The sequence below is a fragment of the Triturus cristatus genome, chromosome 1_2 (genome assembly GCF_964204655.1).
Source record: "Triturus cristatus chromosome 1_2, aTriCri1.1, whole genome shotgun sequence".
Lineage (NCBI taxonomy): Eukaryota > Metazoa > Chordata > Amphibia > Caudata > Salamandridae > Triturus > Triturus cristatus.
In genome coordinates this window covers 686,865,604-686,886,287 of record NC_140580.1, presented here as the reverse complement: position 1 = coordinate 686,886,287, position 20,684 = coordinate 686,865,604, and positions in this window count along the sequence as shown.

Sequence of the window (20,684 nt, the reverse complement as noted above, 5' to 3'; positions counted from 1 at the left end):
CCCATTTTTCGTTGAGGCAGATGCTTCCCAATATGCTGTGGGTGGGGTATTGTCTCAACAGGATGTAGATTCAGGACTTATGCACCCCATTGCCTTTTTTTCCAAGAAATTGTTACCGGCTGAACAGAACTGCACAGTGGCCGAAAGAGAACTGTTGACTATTAAGATGTCCTTTCAGGAATGGAGGCATCACTTATGGGGAGCTAGACATACCATCACGATTTATACGGATCATAAAAACTTGGAGTTTTTTTCGTTTGGCACAGGCTTTGACTCCAGGGCAGATAAGATAGGTGTTATTTTTTAATGAGTAAGATTTTGCGATTACGTATAGACCTGCTGTTCAACAGGCTCAATCTGATGCTCTATCACGTATACATGTAGATCCTTTGTATGATTCCTCTGTTCCTGATTACATGTCTATGATACCTAAGGAAAAATATCATTGGGTGTAGTTCTTCCGATGATTCCCTTTTCAACGTCAAGGAACAGTTGATAGCTATAGACTTGACTCCTTGGTTAACTAATTCTTTATTTCAACTGAAGGATGGGTTGTTGTATCATGGTGCCCAGTTATTCATACCACCGGAGCTTAAGAATCAAGTACTTACCTTGTGTCATTATTCGTCATTGATGAGGTATACTGGAATGACCAAGCCAAGGGAGCTTTGTCTTCATTGGTTTTTGCGGGATACATTGGGGCATGTTATACAGGTTTTTGTGTCATCGTGTCCTGTGTGCACCTTTAACAAAACCTCACACACCCGTCTTGTAGGTCTTTTACAACCACTGCCAGTACCCCCTTCTCTCTGACATACTATTAGTATGGATTTTGTTACAGATCTACCCATGGAAGCGGGGTATACTACCATTTTGGTGGTTTTAGATCTTTTCACCAAAACTGCTCATTTCATACCTCAACCTAAGGTGCCTACAGCTAGGGACTTAGCTGATATTTTCATATCTCAGGTATTATGATTGCATGGTATTCCCGCTGCCATTGTGACAGACCGAGGAATTCAGTTCATTTCCAATTTTTGGAGGGAACTGTGTTTCTCATTAAAGATGGAGCTCCTGTTGTCCTCAGCTTAACACCCGCAATCTGATGGGCAAACAGAGCGTACCAACCAGACCATGGAACAATACATTCATTGTTTGCTTGCCTCTTTGACTGGTAGTTGTGTGTTTTAAATTATGGCTCATTAATCTGAACTGTTTCCAAGTGCTGCCTGGTTAGGGATACTGAATTGTGAAACACATGGCAGATGTCAGACTCAGAATTGAGTCTTTCTACTATGGCCATGGTTCCACACGGGCGGCATGAGTCACCACACTTAATTGACATCCCCGCCCCTTTCCTCCACTACTTAAATACTCCTGTGGTTTTGCTACCATTTGGCTACGACTGTCTTGGAGTGAGGAAGCTGTTTTTTATAAGCACCACAAGGTAATATTCATTCGCCATTACACGCAGTTCACTATCCCTCCCTGTGACATTGATGGAATAATCCCTTAACAGGTATTCCTTTGCTTTCAGCTTTATTCATTAGGCTGTGGCCCTAACGAATTTAGCTACCAGATCCACTGCCTGTGCGCACTCAGCGTGACAATATTGCGGGTTAGTGGAGATGCCCCTAGCTTCCTTTTACAATTCAGGTTGTCTTCTTGGCATCATGGCAACTACAAGTGTTAATATTTTTCAGGTACTGATGCCATTCCCACCACAACCTCAATAAGTGATGATTCACAACTACGATTGAGGTCATTTACAGAATATAGTTGATGCCTCACCCCCTGTACACTTCGGGCGCCTAGCACGGTTGATGAGGTGAGCTTTCCCCATCCCTGGATGTGCAACCTTTAAATAAGTTTTTGGGCAACCCTTGGAGGTGCCCCCTCAATAGTTACACTCATTTTTAATTTACGTTTTAGGGTCGCCCCCTCCCACCCCCTGTCCTGAGGAAGATCCGCATGGCTGAGGTTTAAATTACCCCTCTTTGCCATCAAGTCGAATCGAAACGTAGATGAAATCCTCCCATGTGTACCTGGACCACAATTTCCTGTCACCCCCATTCCAACCACGAACAAATCTTCTGGTTTTTGATGTGTATTGCCAAACTTTATCTTGTGATTGGCCAGGCTACAACAAATTGTTTACTCAGTATCAATTCTATGTACAGTCTTTAAAACTCTATGTCCCCCTATACTTTGAATTTTTTGACACCCTTGAGCACTCATTTACACGTTCCCCTCGGAACAACCTTTGTTCCTTTTACGACCCTCTCCATTTTTCTGAACTATGTTGTGTCTTTTAGCAATTGAAAAAATATTATTTGTTTTGTAAATTGGTTGTTGCACATCTTCTATATTTTTGCAAATCCAAATGGTTGAATATAAACTGTGAGCTGACATTTGCTAGCTCCGAAATGTTTAAACTGATTATTGTGTTAAACAAAATAAGTTCCTCTTGCATTATTGGTCAAGGACCAGTGTTCTCTGTACCCTTTGGATTCATTGGCAGGGATCTTGGACTTCACGTCATCATTTCTGGAGTGTCTTGCAAACTCTACCTGGACTCTTATCTTTTGTAATCGTGGACTAGTGAGTTTGGCAGGGCTCCGGTTCCGTTCTCTTGCTTCCTGGATGCTGGGACCTTTATTACCTTATATACTTCGTTGTGTGTGTTTTGGTGCAATTCAAGAAGCACAGTGAAATTACCTTCATTAGCAAGGGATCCCTTAGTTTAGAGTGTAGGAGGTATGTTTTTGTTTTGCTTACAGTTTTTTTTAAATCTGCAAAGAACCTCAGAGGATTGTTATAAAAGTGTGGACATAAAAGAGATATTCATTCTGTTTCAACTCTTCTTGGACCAAGAATTTTTTCCATTTCTTATTGCTTACTAAGGACAGAGTGTCACATATGGAGGGGTAAGAAAAACAAACCACATAACTATTGTGCTTCTACTCAAATGTCTAGTTCTGTGTAAAAGGTTTTTACTTTTCCTTACTGCATGTTATTGATTCGATGCTTTTTCTTCTCCTTTTCTAAGATGCCCGTGTCTTACCTGGGTTCTATCATTATCCAGACAGAGGAGCATAGGAGTGGCCATCCACACATCCTTTTCACTTTTTTACCCACCTTCTCCTGGAGCGTTCTTCTACCTGTGCCTTTTTACTTTCAGGCATAAGTGAATAGGGCTCAGGGAGAGGAACTGAACATTCTTTGTCCCTGCAGTGCCTGTTTTTCAGGTGAGTGGGGGCGGAACAAATAGAACGGCACTGGTGTTCCACACAAGCACCGCCAATAGCCGAGTGGACATATGGATTGGACTATTGTGCTGTGGCAGAAAAGCTCATATATTAATCCCTTGGCTGTCCTGAAAAGCAACAGAAGGTCTGGGGAGATTGGAAGTCCCTAATGAATGGCTTTACCCAGCAGGGTTAACAAATGTACTGTGAATTAATGCTTTGCTTATGTGTTGAAAACAGGGTAACGGGGTAATTGTACAGCAATGTTTACTTGTTTTTAAAGATGCTATTTTATATGTCATAAAACCCAACAAAAAGTGTTATAAAAAAAGGAAAACAAAGCAGCAGGACCTGCTGATATAATACACCATCTGCTGACTTGGTGCACCCCCAAATGCTTCACAAGAGACTTATTTGCATATCTCTTGGCTTTTGTGGTGGAGGGCAGGGCCACCACCAACACAACAATTCTGAGTGCTCTGGAGGCTGCAGGGATTGCAACAGTCCCCAGAAAGGAGTAAGTAAAACGTACCCTTATTTCTCCTAGGTCTTAGAATGCATGCCCTGGGGAGACCTTGCCAGCTTATGTAAGCATTCCTTGGTCCAGAGTTTTTACTGCACAGCTCAGGAGTACAGGAAATCCTGTGGGGTGGTCCTATGGTTGCATTTTATGTGGCTTGAGTGTCTGTAAAAGAAAGACATTTCCCCATGTCATTCTGATTTTCAGTGTTTTATTTGAAGTATGTTGCTGAAAATAATTTGTTGTAAACATTATAATGCTTTGATTGACATTGATGAGTACATTTAAACAGGGTTAATAATTCCATTGGTATCATGATGCCTTTCAACATGTGATTATTTCTATATTTATGTGGTGACCCCTTGATAAAACCAATGGACGTGCCTTACATTAATGCCAATAGACCTGCCTTTTTCTTTACTATGGTGATTCTTTGACAAAATCATCCGACATGCCTTATATACATGGTGACTCCTTGAAAAAAACAAATAGGCCTGTTTTATTGAAAATGACACACACTATATTGTGATGTTCTGTCTCGTAAAGGTTGAGATGGTATTGTGATTTTGCAGGCATTTTCGCCTCTAGGAGTCAAACGTGATTTCCGAATGTTGCAAAAGGTATTTCCATCTGTCAGACGTACATATTTCTAAATTAATTCACAGTATTTAGTAGTGTGTGACCAATTAATATGATTTTAATGTTTCAAGAAATTAGCACAGACTGGACAATGTTTTATTGAGTGCTGTTGTTGTGTGCCAGAGGATGTAGATTATAAGCCTACACCCCCTCGCTCCCTAAGTAGGTTTTGGACTGCTATCCTTCACTATCTCTAGAGAGCCAAGTGCTACAATATGGTGCTTGGTTCCCGGTAAGGATGCAATTGTGGACCTATTACTTGTGCAGGCTTCATGTACTGTACAACTTATACCACAATTTCTTTCAGTGTTGAACTCAATCTGCTCAGACTGCAGAATGGTGCAAAGGCAAAGAGATCTTACTGGGCCTGATTTTACTTCTATTGTGCGGTAAATCCACAGCAGTACTATGAAATGATGACTATATCCCTATGGAATGTGGAATGACTGCATGGGACCTATTTATCTGTTCATAAAACCACACAGAATACCCAATTCCAATGATTTTTAACGCATACAATAATCACCTGCTCTGAGTAGGTCGTAAATGTATGTGGGTACCTGTGCGTGGGATAATGGTGGATGAAGCAGCCAAAGATATATGAAGTTTTTGCTTTTCCATATTATCAGTCAGAAAAATAGATTATGGTTCTCCTATGCCAGGAACAAACTGAAAATCCTACCCAATATGAATCAGGCAGAGAGAAAATCTGTGCATTAATTTTAATCCACCTAAGAATGAGGAACACTATGATGCCCTCAATTTGGATCTCACTGAAGTTGCCCTTGTGTTCTTCATCACCAGGTTCTGGTGAAGTTCCTTCTGCTCACCCTTTCTCTCCCCTCTCCAGATTAATTTGGGTTTCATATCTTTCAATGTAAAATGTTATGGAAATTCTTTTCATTAATTACAAATACCTTAGAGCCCTGCTGGCGAATTCAGTTATCAACTTACCTCTGGGCTATGTCAATGCCTGTTTTTTAGGGCTCTCTATTGAATCTTTGCAATGGTTGCAGCTTTTGCAGAATCATACTGTGAAGCTGATTTTTAACCCGCCCAGATCGGATCAGATACATTGCAAACCATTCAAACTCTTCATTGGCTTCCAGTTGTAGGGTGCATATAGTTTAAAGCTTTATGCTATTATTACCAAATCTACCAAAGGACAGGCCTGCTGTTTTCTCCAGAAATTGTGGGTCAGATTTAACAATATTTCAAGCAACTCAATTGTTGGACTTTACCCTTTCTGCGGGTAATACCCAAACTGTTTGCCTTCACCCTCCGGTTGTTTGAAACCATTTACGTTGCCTTTTAGGTCTCTGCACACTTTACCACTTCTAAACAGTGCTGAAGTGCTTGTACTCTCGGCCTCAACCATGTTAAAATTGGCATATAGCAAATTGGCACATGCAATTTAATTGCAAGTCCCTAGTATATTTATACTTCTTGTACCCAGGACCTGTAAATTAAATGCTACTAATGGGCCTACAGCACTCATGCCACATATTTAAGCAGCCTTCCAATGTGTCTCAGGCCTGCCATTGCAGCCTCTGGGTGCAGTTTTAAACTGCAATTTTGCCCTGGCCTAAACCTTCCTTTTTAATAGATATAAGTCACCACTACGTCCATCAATTGTTCTTTTTGTATTTGGCTTTAAACAGCCCATAGGGCAGGGTGCAGTGTATTTGACAAGCTGGACATGCACTTTTAAGTTTTGTCCTGTCATTGAAAAATTCTTACATTTCTTTTTCACTACTGTAAGACCTACCTCTTGCATAGGACAACATTGTGTTACCCTATTACATTTAATATGTGATAACATTCAATTCTGAGCAAGTAGGAATGTGGAGTTTAAGGTCTAATGAACTGAAATTTAAAACCCTTCTAAATGGTAATGTCTGATTTTAATCCACAATTCTGAAAATGCCACTTTTAGAAAGTTGATACGTTCTTGTCCCAATCATTTGGTGCCTGCAGGCTGTATCCTGGGTCACAGCTGGAAGATGGTCTTTGTGTATTGCTCCCAGACAGTGAGGCAAAGGGGGAAGAGGTGTTAGTAGGATGGTTCATCTTTGACTTGATAGCGAGTCAGAGCTGACACCTACCACACTTCCACATCACAAAGCCGCTGCCTAAGCACATTTATATAGGGTATGTGTTGGAAATGGCCGTTTTGCAGTTTTTCCCCAAAAGATTTTGCCGCCCTCTACTTCTTTTTCTGACCTTCTTTTTCTTGGCTTTAGGACTCTGAGCTTTTTACCAAACCTGACCCGTTTTAAAGTGCATGTGCTTTTTCCCTAAACATGTGTGTAATTGGTGTATAAAAGGTTAGCCAGCCCCAGTGAAAAAAATGGTTCATTCATTATCATTTAATTTTTTGTCAACCCGTCCTGAACCGATTGTCAAGAGGAGGCAGTCCTACTTAGTGGCAGCAGTGGAGGGCTGCTTGTGCAGTAGTTTATAGTGAGCATGTACTTTGGCTGACCGTCTTGCGATGGATAGACTGACAAGCGCAACCAACACAAACCTCTCAACCAGCTGTTTTAGAAAACTGGGTTGAGAGCATGCACAATTTTCCAGTGTCGTCAGGAGTGCCAAAAGAGGGTGTTCCCTCCAATCCTGGTGCTGGTTATCAGCATGAGAGCAGCACCAGGATTGGTTAAGGAAGTTAGTTGAGGTCCCGGACGTGACGTAATGAGAAGAAGAAGACCCGAGCGAGGAGGACATGTCTGCAGCAAGCATGATATGTAACTTTTTTATTTATTTTATTCAGGTATTTCATCTTTCTATTCCGTTTTAACTGACCCTCCACTCACCATATTTGCCAGCTTCCACTGTGATTCACACATTTACTTTACCCATCCCTTGTAAAGTGGTATACCATATACCCAGGGCCTGTAAGTTAAATGTTGTTAGTGGGCTTGCAGCACTAATTGGGCCATCCACAGAAGTAGCCTTTCAAACCTTTCTCAGGCCTGCCATTGCAGTACCCATGGGTGCAATTTACTGCGACGTTGACTTTGCATTTGAAACTGCTTGACAAACCTTAAAACTCCCCTTTTACTACATATAAGTCAACCCTAAGGTGGGCCCTAAGGGCAGGATGCTACGTAAGTAAAAGGTAAGACTTATACTTTTATGTTTTGCATTTCATGGTAGTGACAAACAGTTACATTAGTTTTTCACTACTGTGAGGCCTGCTCCACTCATAGGTCAGCATTGCGAATTCACTTATACACGTTTAAGTGGTAATTCCTGATCAGAAAGGAGTAGCTATTTCATGTTTTATATTTTTGGAAAGGTAATGATAAATTCTCCTTACTGGTGAAGTTGGATTTCACATTACTGTTTTAGAAATACCACTTTTCTAAGGTGGACATTTCTCTTCAATTACTTCTCTGTGTCCTATGAGGTCTGTCTTCAACACACGTCTGGGGTGGGTGACAGCTACACCTTATGCATTTCTTCTAGACAGCCGCAAACATAAGAAGGATAGATGTGTTTGAGTACCCATCTACATATATCTCCATTCTGATGGCCCTGCCTAGGCAGGATGAAAGGGAGGGGCTAATACTTCACTGAATGGGTAGTGTCCTGTCGCTACATGAAGGGCTGACTTACCCCTATAGATAGCCTGCCAGGCAAGGCCAGATTGAAAGGGCATGTGCACTTCAAGGGAGTGGTTTGAAGTCACCCCCACATCAAAGGCACGTTTGGGTGTAAGTACTGTGTCTCTTACCCCCGAAAATCATACACTGCTGGACTTCTAACAGAAGCTCTGCCAGAGGAACTGCAGTGCTGCTTAAAGGACTCAACTGGACTGCTGATCTAAAAGGCCACCTTAGGAACTGATGCATCGCCTTCACTGCATGGAGAAGATCGACTCATCCTACACCTGCGGGCCTCAACATCAAAGCCTCTTGCTGTTTGTGACTAGGAAAGGTACTTTGTCCACTGGGGCCTGCGTGGATCCTGCAGCCAGCCGGTGCTCAGTCTCTGTTGGCCCAAACTTTCACTTTGTCCCGGTCTAGCATGACCTAAAGTAACCTTTATAGAGCTACTTTCTTCTAATCTACTTACTGCATTTGATCCTTTAAAATTCAATATCTCAACTTAAATACATTGGATTTTTGTAAATTTTGTTTTTTTTTCAGAATATAATAATCTATTTTCCTAAACCTGTGTGGAGTCTTTTAGTGGTGTATTCATTGTGTTACTATGTTTGCACAAATTCTTTACACATTGCCTATTTAAATAAGTCTGACTGCTCTGTGCCAAACTACCAGTAGATGAGCACAGATTATTGGTTAGTGTGTATCTAGTTCACCCTGACCAGAGTGGTGGTTCCTGCCTGGGCTGGGTGCATATCTCAGCCAACAAGGAATCCTATTCATGTTGCACCATGATGCAAGGAAGCCTGTGTTTATGAGAAAGGCATTTTTCTCTTTATATGTGTGTTACTGAATGCAGCATGCATACAAAGAGGACGTTGGGAGGGCACACCATTTTGGTGCAATCACCGGTTTACAGACTTTTGTCAATTGGGATTGTGTTATAAACCATGAACGGATGTGTGGGAACAGCCACACTCCACCCATGTAATGCCTCCCTGCCGCAAGGTAACGCAAGGAAGGGAAATGTGCTGCATGGTGCTACCTTGGATGGAGTAAAACATGCAGAGCCATGCAAGGTGACTTTGTGTGGCTTAGTAAATCCCAGTTAGGGACTTAAGATTTACAAAGAGTTGTAAACCTGGGAATGTATCAAAATGGTACACCTCCCATACTGAAATGTAGCAAGGAGAAATAGCTTTATTTCTCCTCGTTACTTCCTTTTTCTATTTGTGATGCATTCTGCATCACACATAGAAAAAGGAAAATGCCTTTAAGGATTTCCTTGTAAGGGTGCCCGCTTTAGCACTAGGCAGAACATTGTGTTGTGCTCCAGAGTAAGGAGGCAGCAGAAATGAGCAATATCTTTGTAAATATGCTGCATTTCTGAATCAAGTGCAATCTTGTAAACTCCCTCATTTCATTATTGTTTCATTCATTCATTCCCATATCTTTCTTTCAAGTACTCTCCCTCGCTCATGTTTTTTCTACTTATATATCTCTCTCAATAACTCTTTCACCCTCCTTCTCTTCTCTCATTTTTCATCCGTCTCTCATGTCCACCCACGTTCCTCTCTTCTTCCTCTGTCCTTTTCTCATCTCCAATATTGCCTCATTCTGATGAAGTTGTCTGAACTTTACTCCCTTCTCTTTCTACCTTTTTCAGTTGCCCGCTTTCTCCTTGACTCTTTTCTTTATCTCATTTCATATAACTACGAATGCATCATGTCAAAGTGAAATATGCATCATAAATGGATCACACGAGTACATTTTTCAGTATTCATATGAGTTTCACCCAGTGCAGATTTGCATATCATCTCCTCATTGTTCACATGACTAAATGAGATTGATACTCGCATCTTTGCCGCACAGCGGGCATTTCAATCATCCTCCTCATATCATTTTGAGATGCAACTGGCTCTTCAGACTGAAATGTTGCTCAGTGGATAAACCCCTGCTCAATCCCCAGGCTCATTGAAATTAATTTACTCAAAAATGTTGCTGTTGCTGTTTTTGTTTTTGGCCCTTGGGTAGAGCACAATCTGACACGGTTGCATCACAGCGAGTTAACAAAAGCATTTGTACTGTTAGATAGTACAAATTTATGTAGCTCTCTGTGGTGCAAGAGGTACAGTGGCACCACACTGTCAAGGTCTGCGGGCAAACTCATCCCTTTATATGAATGTATTTTACTAAACAAACATACAGCTGAGGCCCTTGCAGGTAAGAACAGTGGGGTGGTGAGGCCGGGTTGGGGGGGATTCGATAGACGACCTTGAGGGAAAATTCAATAAATAATTCATTTTCCCTCCACGTCAGCTGTTGATATCCTCCCCACACCCGGCCTGGGGGAGATTCTACAGTGGACCTTAAGGGAAAATTAAATAAATAATTAATTTCCCCTCCACGTCAACTGTTGAAATCCTCCACACACCCGACCCCACCGCTCTTACCTGCTGGGGCTGTGGCTGCAAACGTGGGCCATTGTCCTTTTTAGGTCCCGCCTAGCGGTGCAGCGCATGCGTTGCTCGCTTTGCGAGGCATGCAGTATACACTATAGGTGAGGGAAGCCCCGCCTACTCCCCCACCCACTTTTTCATTGGCTTGTGGCTTTGTCCTCTCTAAATGCTGCCTTCTAATTGGTTTAGAGGCTGCTAGTCCCTCCTTATGACAGCCATGTCTCCTTCCATGGCTATTGGCCCCTTTACTGTGGGTTTCCTGAGCAATACTTTGTTCCTGTGCAAGCCCCGCCGCTGTCTGTGCCTTCTCTCCCGCCCCCCCAACTCCCGCTGTTCCTGCCTTAATCACGCCCGCCCACCTTAATCACGCCCGCCCACCGGCACTCCCGTTTGAAATCCAATAGGTCTCCCGTGATTGCGAGTCGTCTTGAATTGCAAATGCTTGTTTTCCCTCTGTCTTTCTTTTGTGTAGAAGCTCCCCATGCCGAGGTTTCACTTTAATAGCGGCCACGCCCCTTTCTTTAGTCAAGCCACGTCTAAAGAAAGGGGCGTGGCCGCCATTAACATGCAAGCGCAGCATGACAGGAAGGGATCTTCTTAAGACAGCCATCTAGTCTAGGATACAGAAACACTAAAATTTATTATGAACAGATGAAACCTGTCGTAGTTGCCTTTTTGAAAAAGTAAGTGATCAGATAGACGATACTTCAAAATTACAAAGAAAAAAAGTTCGAATTTAAAAGGAGTTTATACACGTGAAACACAGTCATCCGCTTCCTAAGTGACATTTTAATATTACTGTATAAAGCCACAATATATTGTTAACATTGTGGTTATGGTATTACTTCCCAATGTAGCCGACTGTGAAGTAAACCGCCGAAAATATTTATTTTCAAGCATTGGCCCATACATACATCCTAAGGTTAACGAGGATTGGGAATGGCCTGCAGTCTGCCGAGCTTGAGCTGCGTGGCACCCTCCCTCGCTCCTCCCACAGCAATCACTGCGCGTGCGCGACTCTCATTAACTTTCTGAGTCTATGGTGGAAGTTCGCAGGCGTCAGTATGAGCTGGTTAAAGCCGCAGATGTCGCCTAATCCTCTGCATACATGGATGAGGGTTTGGCGGCCGAAACTGTAACCTCATTTCTGAAGCTCTTTGCAGCCGCTTTTTACGGCATTAGTTCTTTTATGATCGTTGTCGTGAACAAGAGCGTGCTGACCAGCTACAGGTGCCACTCGGAAATGTTGCACAACATTAGGAGTTGCTTTGAGCTCCTATTGGGAAAGTTGAGCGCCTGCAGCATTAGAGCACTATGTGTTCCTTGGCCGGAAGCATGCCAGTCTGTAACCCGAGCATCACTGCAGATCGCACAGTGCCATTCTTTGCGCTAGGAATACGACGACTGACCAGCTCTGGATGCTTTTGGGCCCCAGCTGAAGAAGTGGCGTGACCCCATGGCATTACCCCGCGGAATACAATTAAAAATTTGCAAACATTCGTGACAAGAATTTTCAATTCTATTAAGGACAAGGAGGCGAGGATTATGCTTTCTCATTTCTTTATTAGAAATGCCCAGCAGCCAATCAAAACAGTTTATAAAACGAAAAAACTACAGTACCCATGAGTACCCGGGTACCACGTGACAACCATAGAGTCTCTCCTATATAAGGCACAACAGTAGATAGTACGTCCTCTTTCTTTGGTGAGGAGCAGTTCAAATGAAAACATGAAATCCAATGGAAAAAGAAGCAAGCCAGGAACCAAGTCAATCAGCCACAGACGGTGATCATCCTGACGTTAGAAACACCGCAAACGCCGAACAGAGGCAGGCAGCAGATGATCCAAGCGGAGTAAACAGGATAAACAGTAGAAATCACTATTTCGGGTCAGAACCTGAAAAGAAAAGTATAGCCGTAATACTCATCCAATAAAGAGAGTGAAGGCAATAAAAGGGAAGGGTAAACATGGAGAAATACAATGCATTGTCATAAATCAAATGCCACTGTGACAATGATAAACATGATACTCAGACATGAATTTGGGTGGGATAATCCTCGCCTCCTTGTCCTTAATAGAATTGAAAATTCTTGTCACGAATGTTTGCAAATTTTTAATTCTATGTCAGGACAGGAGGCTCCGATTATGCTTGTTCAAAGCTGATCCACCACAACAGAAGCAATATGTTCAATAGGTTTGTAATAAAACGTTTTGAACATAGAATCAGAAGACCAATCTGCGGTTTTCATGATGTCCAGTAATGAAACACCCATCGAGAACGCTTTAGAGGCCATGGCCCCGCGAGCCGAGTGAGCACCAAAAATGGAAACATCAATTCCAGCCTCAGATAAGAGCCATCTAACCCAGCGAGCTAATGTAGCAGGAGTAACAGGTCGAAAAGGTTTTTGCAAGGCAATAAGTAGTTGACCCTGTGTATCAGAACGTAAAGGTGCAGTACATACCTCGTAATCCTTGACACATTGAACAACGCAAAGGTTGGGATGATGAGGAAAGGATGGATAAATAACCGAAGAGGTAGCAGTCTTGGTGCGTTTAGAGATTAGAAAAGTGACACCCTCAGGTGTAAATCTTCGACCTGCCAAGTCTAACGCCCGCACGTCAGACACTCGTTTACAAGAAACGAGACATAACAGCATAGTCAATTTAGCAGAGAGCTGTTTACGAGAAAGTAATGAATTAGGAGGCCAAGCCTCCAAAAATCTCAAAACAATAGAGACATCCCAAAGCGAGACATATTTAGGACACGGAGGGTTCGCAAGACGAATGCCCTTAAGCAACTTGGAAATTAAAGGATGTTCACCCGCCGGTTTGCCATTAATGGGAACATGGGCGGCAGAGATGGCGGAACGGAAGTTGTTGACCGTACGATAGGCCAGACCAGAGGAAGCGAGAGAAGCTAGAAAATTAATAATCAGAGCCACATCCGCTGAAGCGGGATCAACTTCCCGCTGAACACACCAGTCACACCAACGCTTCCATGAGGCTCTATATCTTTTGTGAGTACTGGGAGACCAGGCGTCACTGATGAATTTGGAAGCGTCGCATGAAAGGCCTGGGAGCGACCAGCGATCCCCGAAATTCGGCACGCCAACAGAAGGAGATTGCCGGATAGAACCAGGGGATGCGGATCGCCTAGGGGATCCAGCAACAGATTCCACTTCTGGGGAAGAAGGAACGGAACCGCACAACACATCTCCAGAAGGTCCGGGAACCATGGTTGAGCTCTCCACAGCGGAACAATGAGAATCAGCTCCGTTTGAAAACGTTTCGAGTAGGCCAGAACCCTGGGAATCAACATGAACGGGGGAAAGGCGTAGCACAGAGTGGACGGCCAAATCTGAAGAAATGCATCTGTGGCCAGGGCTTTCGGGTCCGGCCTCCAGCTGAAGAATAGAGGGAGTTGAGTATTCAGGCGAGATGCAAACAGATCTAGGTGACAATGACCCCAAGTCCGACGGAGAATGCGAAAAATGCGCGGGTGAAGGCGCCAATCGCTGAAGTCGCGAAGATGGCGAGAGTTCCAGTCCGCAATCTGATTGCGGCAACCGGGAAGATATTCGGCAATAACTGTGATCTTTTGTTGAAGACAGAAGTGCCAAAAATCCTTGGCGATCTCCGCCAAAATCTTGGATCGTGTTCCCCCCAACTTGTTGACATATCGGACCGCTGAAACGTTGTCCATGCGGAGAAGAATACAACAATTGGTCTGATGAGGGGAGAAACACCGAATCGCAAAAGACCCCGCTAGAAGTTCTAGGCAATTGATGTGAAGAGACAGTTCCTGGGGAGACCAGCGACCCCCGGTGGAGATTGGTCCGCACCTGGCTCCCCAACCCCAAAGGCTGGCATCCGATTCTATCACCAGATCCGGAGCGGAGCCGAACAGGGCTCGTCCATTCCAGGCCTCCATGTGGTCCAACCACCATTGCATCTCGCTCTTCGCATCCTCGGAAAGAGGAATCAGATCTGAGTAGCGTAGACCTTTTTGGAGGTGACGAATCTTCAATCTCTGAAGTGCTCTGTAATGCAGAGGGCCTGGGAATATCGCCTGAATGGAGGACGCCAGGAGACCTACTACCCGAGCTAACGACCTCAAGGACACAATCTGTCTGGAAAGAACAGACCTCAATTCTCTCTTGATGTACCGAATCTTTTGGTGTGGTAATAAGAGCTGACAGGATAGGGAGTTCACTTGAAAACCCAGAAATTCGATTACTTGAGTAGGATTCAAGATAGACTTTTGCGGATTGACTAGGAAACCCAGGGATTGTAGAAGGTCGATAGACCATTCCAGATGGGTTAATACTGTGAGGGGTTTGTCCGCCATGAGAAGAATGTCGTCGAGATAGATTATCAGACGGACACCCCGAGCACGCAGACATTCCACTACCGGCCTCAGAAGTTTCGTGAAGCACCAGGGTGCTGACGAGAGGCCGAATGGGAGAACTGTGTATTCGTACCATATTCCTTGCCAACTGAATTGAAGAAAACGACGATGAGGCTCGTAAATGGGAATGGAAAGATAGGCATCCTTGAGGTCGAGCCGAACCATCCAGTCCCCTTCGCGCAGAAGATCGCGCAAAAGATGGATCCCTTCCATCTTGAAGTGTCTGTAAACTACACCTCCGTTGAAATCCTTCAAGTTGAGGACCAGACGATTGCCACCCCCTTTTTTCTGAACCAGAAAAACATTGCTGATAAACCCGTGAGGGTGGGGGACAGTTGACCTGATTGCCCCTTTGGCGAGAAGGGAGTCTATCTCTGCCGAAATAAACTTTTGATCCTGAAGAGAAAAATGGAGAGGAGGAGGGGGGAGGGATTGATGTTGGGCCTGATAGAATTCTATTTTGAAACCCTGAACAGTTTGCAGAACCCAAGCATCGTTGGAGATTTGACGCCAGTTCTGGAGAAAAGAACGTATTCTGCCCCCCAGAACCACCTCGGAAAAACAAATCAAACTCACCTGAGGTATTAGAGTCCTGGTAAGCACCTTGGTTGCCACCGGAACGGCCTTTCCGGAATTGACCTCTTCCTTTTCGGGAAGGATAGAAGTTTGAGCGGGTGTTGTACCCGGAGTCCTGACCTCCGCCTCTCTGGGACTGATAACCTCTCTGGGAGGAGTTATTGGAGCCACGGCCGAACGAGCGTCCCCTATGTCGTCCGGCCCTGGCAAAAACCGGACGAAGTGCACGCTTGATAGAAGCTTGCGCCTTGTCCAAACCACTGAAGGTTGCTACAAATTTAGTAAGTTCCTTAAGGAACGGTTGGCCAAATAAAAGACCCTGTGCCACCGGGCCAGACTCGGAAGTTGAGAGTTCCGCCAATTTTGGGTCAATCTTCAGAAGAATAGAGCGGCGACGCTCACTAGAAATGGCACAATTTGCGTTGCCCAACTGGCAAATAGCCCTCTGAGCCCATTCTATGAGTTCATCGGGATCCACAAGAGACTCTGCTTCCTTGGCCTGGAATCCGAGATCAAGGATCTTGGTGAGGGGTCCCATCAAATCCAACATTTTATCCTGGCAGGACCGCCAAGATCTGTCCAGACCCTTTTTAGGGTCCTTAGCAAATTTCTTGAGATAAGAAAGCATCGTGGGGTCAATTTCTGGAGTGTCTGCCAGGTGATCTGCAAGATCCGGGCGAGGGCACTCGGAGCGGAGGCGAGCTCTGACCTCTTTTTCAAAAGGTTGTCGGATGTGCGCCTGGACATACTCAGCTACTGCAGGAGAAGGAAGCCATGAAGATGAATGGGGGTGGTAGATCTCCGAAGGCTCAAAGGTTAAGACTTGCGGGTGAGTAGGAGCGTCCACATAATGCTCCTTGCGAGCTTTCTTGCGTGGTGGAGGGACATCCTGGTCAGATGAGGAAGAAGGAGGACCGTCAGAATCAGTGTGACAGGCTGCCGAGGTAGAAGCGTCTACCAAAGGACTTGAGGAAGCCTTTTCTGAGGCTAGAGTTTTAGCCAGACGTTTGAAATCCGCCCTGTGTGGATTTATGGGGGATTTGGAAGAGCGAGAAGAAGGTAACCAACCTTGCTGCTTTGCATATTGCGTCAAATGACGCTTCAATGGGTTAATAGCGTGGACCAGGGCTTTGGTAACGGAGTGCTGAACTCCTTGGTCCAATGCTTCAACTAAATCTTGCTCAAGGAAACCTGAGCTCTCCTCTTCGTAAGAGTAATCATCTTCATCAAAGTATTCTTCCATTATTCTTAATTTCACTGGAAAAAGTGAAAGTAATGCCCACCAAATGACAATTTAATGTCAAGTAATATTACAATGCCAAAGGCACAATTCAGGGGGAGTGAAAAACCCCACAGCAAGCCAATTAATGGACAGAAAAAAGGCTGACCAAAAATAAATAATTAAATTAATTGTGGAGGGAGGGCTTGCTGAGTCACTCTAGGCAGAGCCTATGCGTAATTATACAGCCCCAGGCCTTTAACCAGCAAAGGGCGTCGATGGGGCTGAAGAGAAGCTGAGGCAGTGGGCAGCGGTGTGGAGAACAACCGATTCCTGTGCTCCGTGTGAAAACACGGTTTGTAAACAAAGAAAATGGCCGCCGCGCATGCGCGGAACGGCCGCCTCAGTTCGTATGCAAATAGAGAAGCACGCGCGTCAGCGCGAGCTTCTCAGCCCCTATTCTCCCACTCCACTTAATTCTGGACACCGACGCTCGAGCGAGCGTCACGGCCAAGGGAGGTGAGCCCACGCTCCCTGCATGCGCGCCGCGCGAAGCGGAGTAAACAAAATAAGCGAACCGGGACAGCGCGCAACAATGTAGCAACAGCTAATACAATTTGGAAGCGAGCGCGTCCCAACAGAAGTGCACAAATACCAATGCAACAATGTAACAGTTATAAAATGAAAAAGGCACTTAACTGGCTGCGGAGCAGCAAAGAAAGAGGACGTACTATCTACTGTTGTGCCTTATATAGGAGAGACTCTATGGTTGTCACGTGGTACCCGGGTACTCATGGGTACTGTAGTTTTTTCGTTTTATAAACTGTTTTGATTGGCTGCTGGGCATTTCTAATAAAGAAATGAGAAAGCATAATCGGAGCCTCCTGTCCTGACATAGAATTCTTTCAGCTCACTTATTCTGAGACAGCACTTCTGCGTGCATTATAGTTATGTGCGTGGATGTTGCAGTAAATAAAACAATGTCCTTTTATTTTTCACAAAAGTAGGTTTCTGTATTTTAATTACAACTGCACTCCGGCCAGTGAGAGATTTGCAACGTAACGTTTATTAGGGTTCTAGGCACTTTTACAAAAGTGTTCTGTATGTCTTTTTTCTGTGCAGACGTTTCCATAAATATCCCTTTTCAGCAGAATGTATAAAGCAGTCATACATTTTCTCCGAGTTCCGCTATTTTGCTTTTTTTTTTTGTTTGAGTTTTATACAGCGCTAGCTGGACCCGTGGGTATCAGAGTGCTTTACATGTTGTGACTTAACTAACTAAATGAAGCATTTTTAAACCCGCTTTTGCCTGACATTTTCGGAGAATCATTCATGGTTTTAGTACGCAGTCAGAGTCTTTGTGGACTCAACTTTTAACCTGCCTTTGCCGTCTGCTCGTGTATCCCCTAACCCGCAAATTAAAGTACGCTTTTATTCTTAAAATCATCTTTAACTTCTATTTAATTGATGAAGGCATTTAAATTGTCTTGTAACAATGGATGCTTCCACTTGTTGCACGGAATGTTGGATTTCTCATTTCTGTTGTAACTTTTCTGTGGTTTGGAATGTAACCACCTCGTTTGGCATAGAAACATATGATTAGTTGCCTTAAAGAGGAGCATGGCATGCCGTCAAGCCTAGTAAGCAGGGCCTTTTCATTTCTAGGTCATTTTTTAATGTGTGCGCCACAGAAAATTTCAGCTGTTGCTGGACACAGTCAGTGGCATCTTTACAGGCAGTTATTATTTATGGGGCAAGCACATATAGTATTTTAAATGTGTTAAGCAGACTATGAATTAAAACTTACTGAGGTATGTGTAAGGGTTAGTGGTCTTCAGATTGTCTCAGTCACTTCACACCCTTTTCTTCTGCAGTCTCTTGATCAGACATTTGGCTCTTTTTCTTCAGATGTCTTTCTCAATCCCTCCATCTGCATATCTCACACCTGACCTCTCTCCTCTTTAGCACCCTTTTTTTTTACTCTCTCCTGTACATATGTCCTTGCTGCTCTTCCCCATGCACAACTACTCACTCACCTGTAAGTAGTCTCTTCCTTAACTTAAGTACTGTCTCTTCCTTAACTTTCGCTGTCAGTATTTCGACAGCTACATAAATTATTCACACCCTTTCGCATAGAATCACATTTACAATTGTCACGAATGACTCTTGCGCTATGCGCTCTGCGGAGGTGTCAAGGATTGGATGAGCATTTATTTTGAACTCCTTTATGACCCACTGACGTGCACAGTGAGAAATGCACATTAAAAACTCTCACAAACATTTATGAACTACTCTTTTCACAATACGCACTATATACGAAAAACATTTAACATGAAAAAAAATACAGAAAGGCATCCTGGAAAAAACAAATACTCTTAAGGGAATTCAAGAGAAAATAAAATGTATAATGAAAACAGAAAGAACATCGCCCTACCCAGGCTGAGAGGACAGTGTATGTTTTAGCCTGCCGAAGCTGTCACTCTGTGGTGCAGCACAAGGGGTGTGTGTGTGGGAAGAGAGGGGGAAGGCAGTTACAGATTGGTCACTGCCCCCCCCCCCCCAGACCCCACATGCACCTCCCGGAGCAAAGCCAATAGATGAGTATTATTTATAAAGATAGGCATTGCTCGCACATTTTTTTTCCTCAAAGTTTTCATATTGTTCTCTACATAGCGTGCAACAGATGGGCTCTCTGGCAGTAAACTATCCTTTTGCATTTTTCTCTGAGTTGAATCAGACCTGCACAGTACACACTATAATATTCTCACCTCTGTCTATAAATCCTAACAAACATTGACATTCCTCTTGCACCTTTCAGAACATACTTCAATGATAATTCATTGTGTTCTGGTGGAAGGCAGTACTACAAGTTTACCAGGCTCCTTTAATAAAATAGAACAAGCATTTGCAATGCAACAAGTCTTGCATTTGCGGGAGTTTGAGCTATTGGCATCTTTTATTTATGTGTTTTGAAATCCTGCAAGCGGTGCGTAAACATGCACTTTGTTCTTAGTCCTTGCTTACGAGAAGCAAGGCTGGCAGTAAAAGAAGTGCAGTTACTGCCAACCTGCAACAACTGTAGGTACAAAGTGCATGTTTATGCACCACTGGCTGGTTTTCAAAACACATAAATAAAAGGCATTGTCATTTACAATGCCAAGAGCTCAAAGGCTCTCAAATGCGAGACCATTGAATTGCAAATGCTTGTTTACATTGAGGCCCAAAGCACCTTTGCTACCCCTCCATGGTTCTACCCGTTTTGTCTGCATTTTCAGTCGTGCACACCTAGGGCAGGATCACAAAACATTTTTGACTGTTGTTATTTAATGCCCTTGGTAGTAAAGTAAGGCAGTGTTTGGGACACCGTATGATGCAAGCAGGTGTCCGACGGTGGTAATGTTTGTCGAGAGTTTTTGAGCGTATTTGTTGAGTCACATTTTTATTGTGGTGGTGATGTGTTCTGTTAATTTTGTGTTCCTTTGTTTTTGTGCTACATTACTACAATTTAAAGTTGTACAATGGGTAGTGTTGAGTTGTTTTGACTTTTTTTCTTGTGTTGTGCCCTTGTGTTTTAATTTAGTTCTGTTGAATTACAAATGTTGTTGTGTTTTGTTGCTGTTGTGTTCTGTTTGCTTTGAATTTTTCAAGAAATGCTGCTACATTTGTAGCCAACTCAGCAGAGACCTTTAAAGTTCCTGTGACAAGCAACCGTTTACCGCTGCCTAAGGTGGTAAAAAAACACTGCTTCAGCTCTTCCACTATGTCAGACACCAGCCAGCTTAAAACTAGCAGAAATCTTCCTTAAATTAGCACTTTCAATGATCACTTTATGTGATACCTTCCAGGGATTGTGTCAGGCAGGCATTTCATACTCCTCAATCTGAAAAAACTAATTCAGAGGAATCCTTGTGTGTGCTGTGGTTGTGTGATTTGTGCCACCTGACTGCAGAAGCATGTCTTTCCTAAATGAATTATGCTTCAAAGTATTAGCAGGGAAACAGCAGG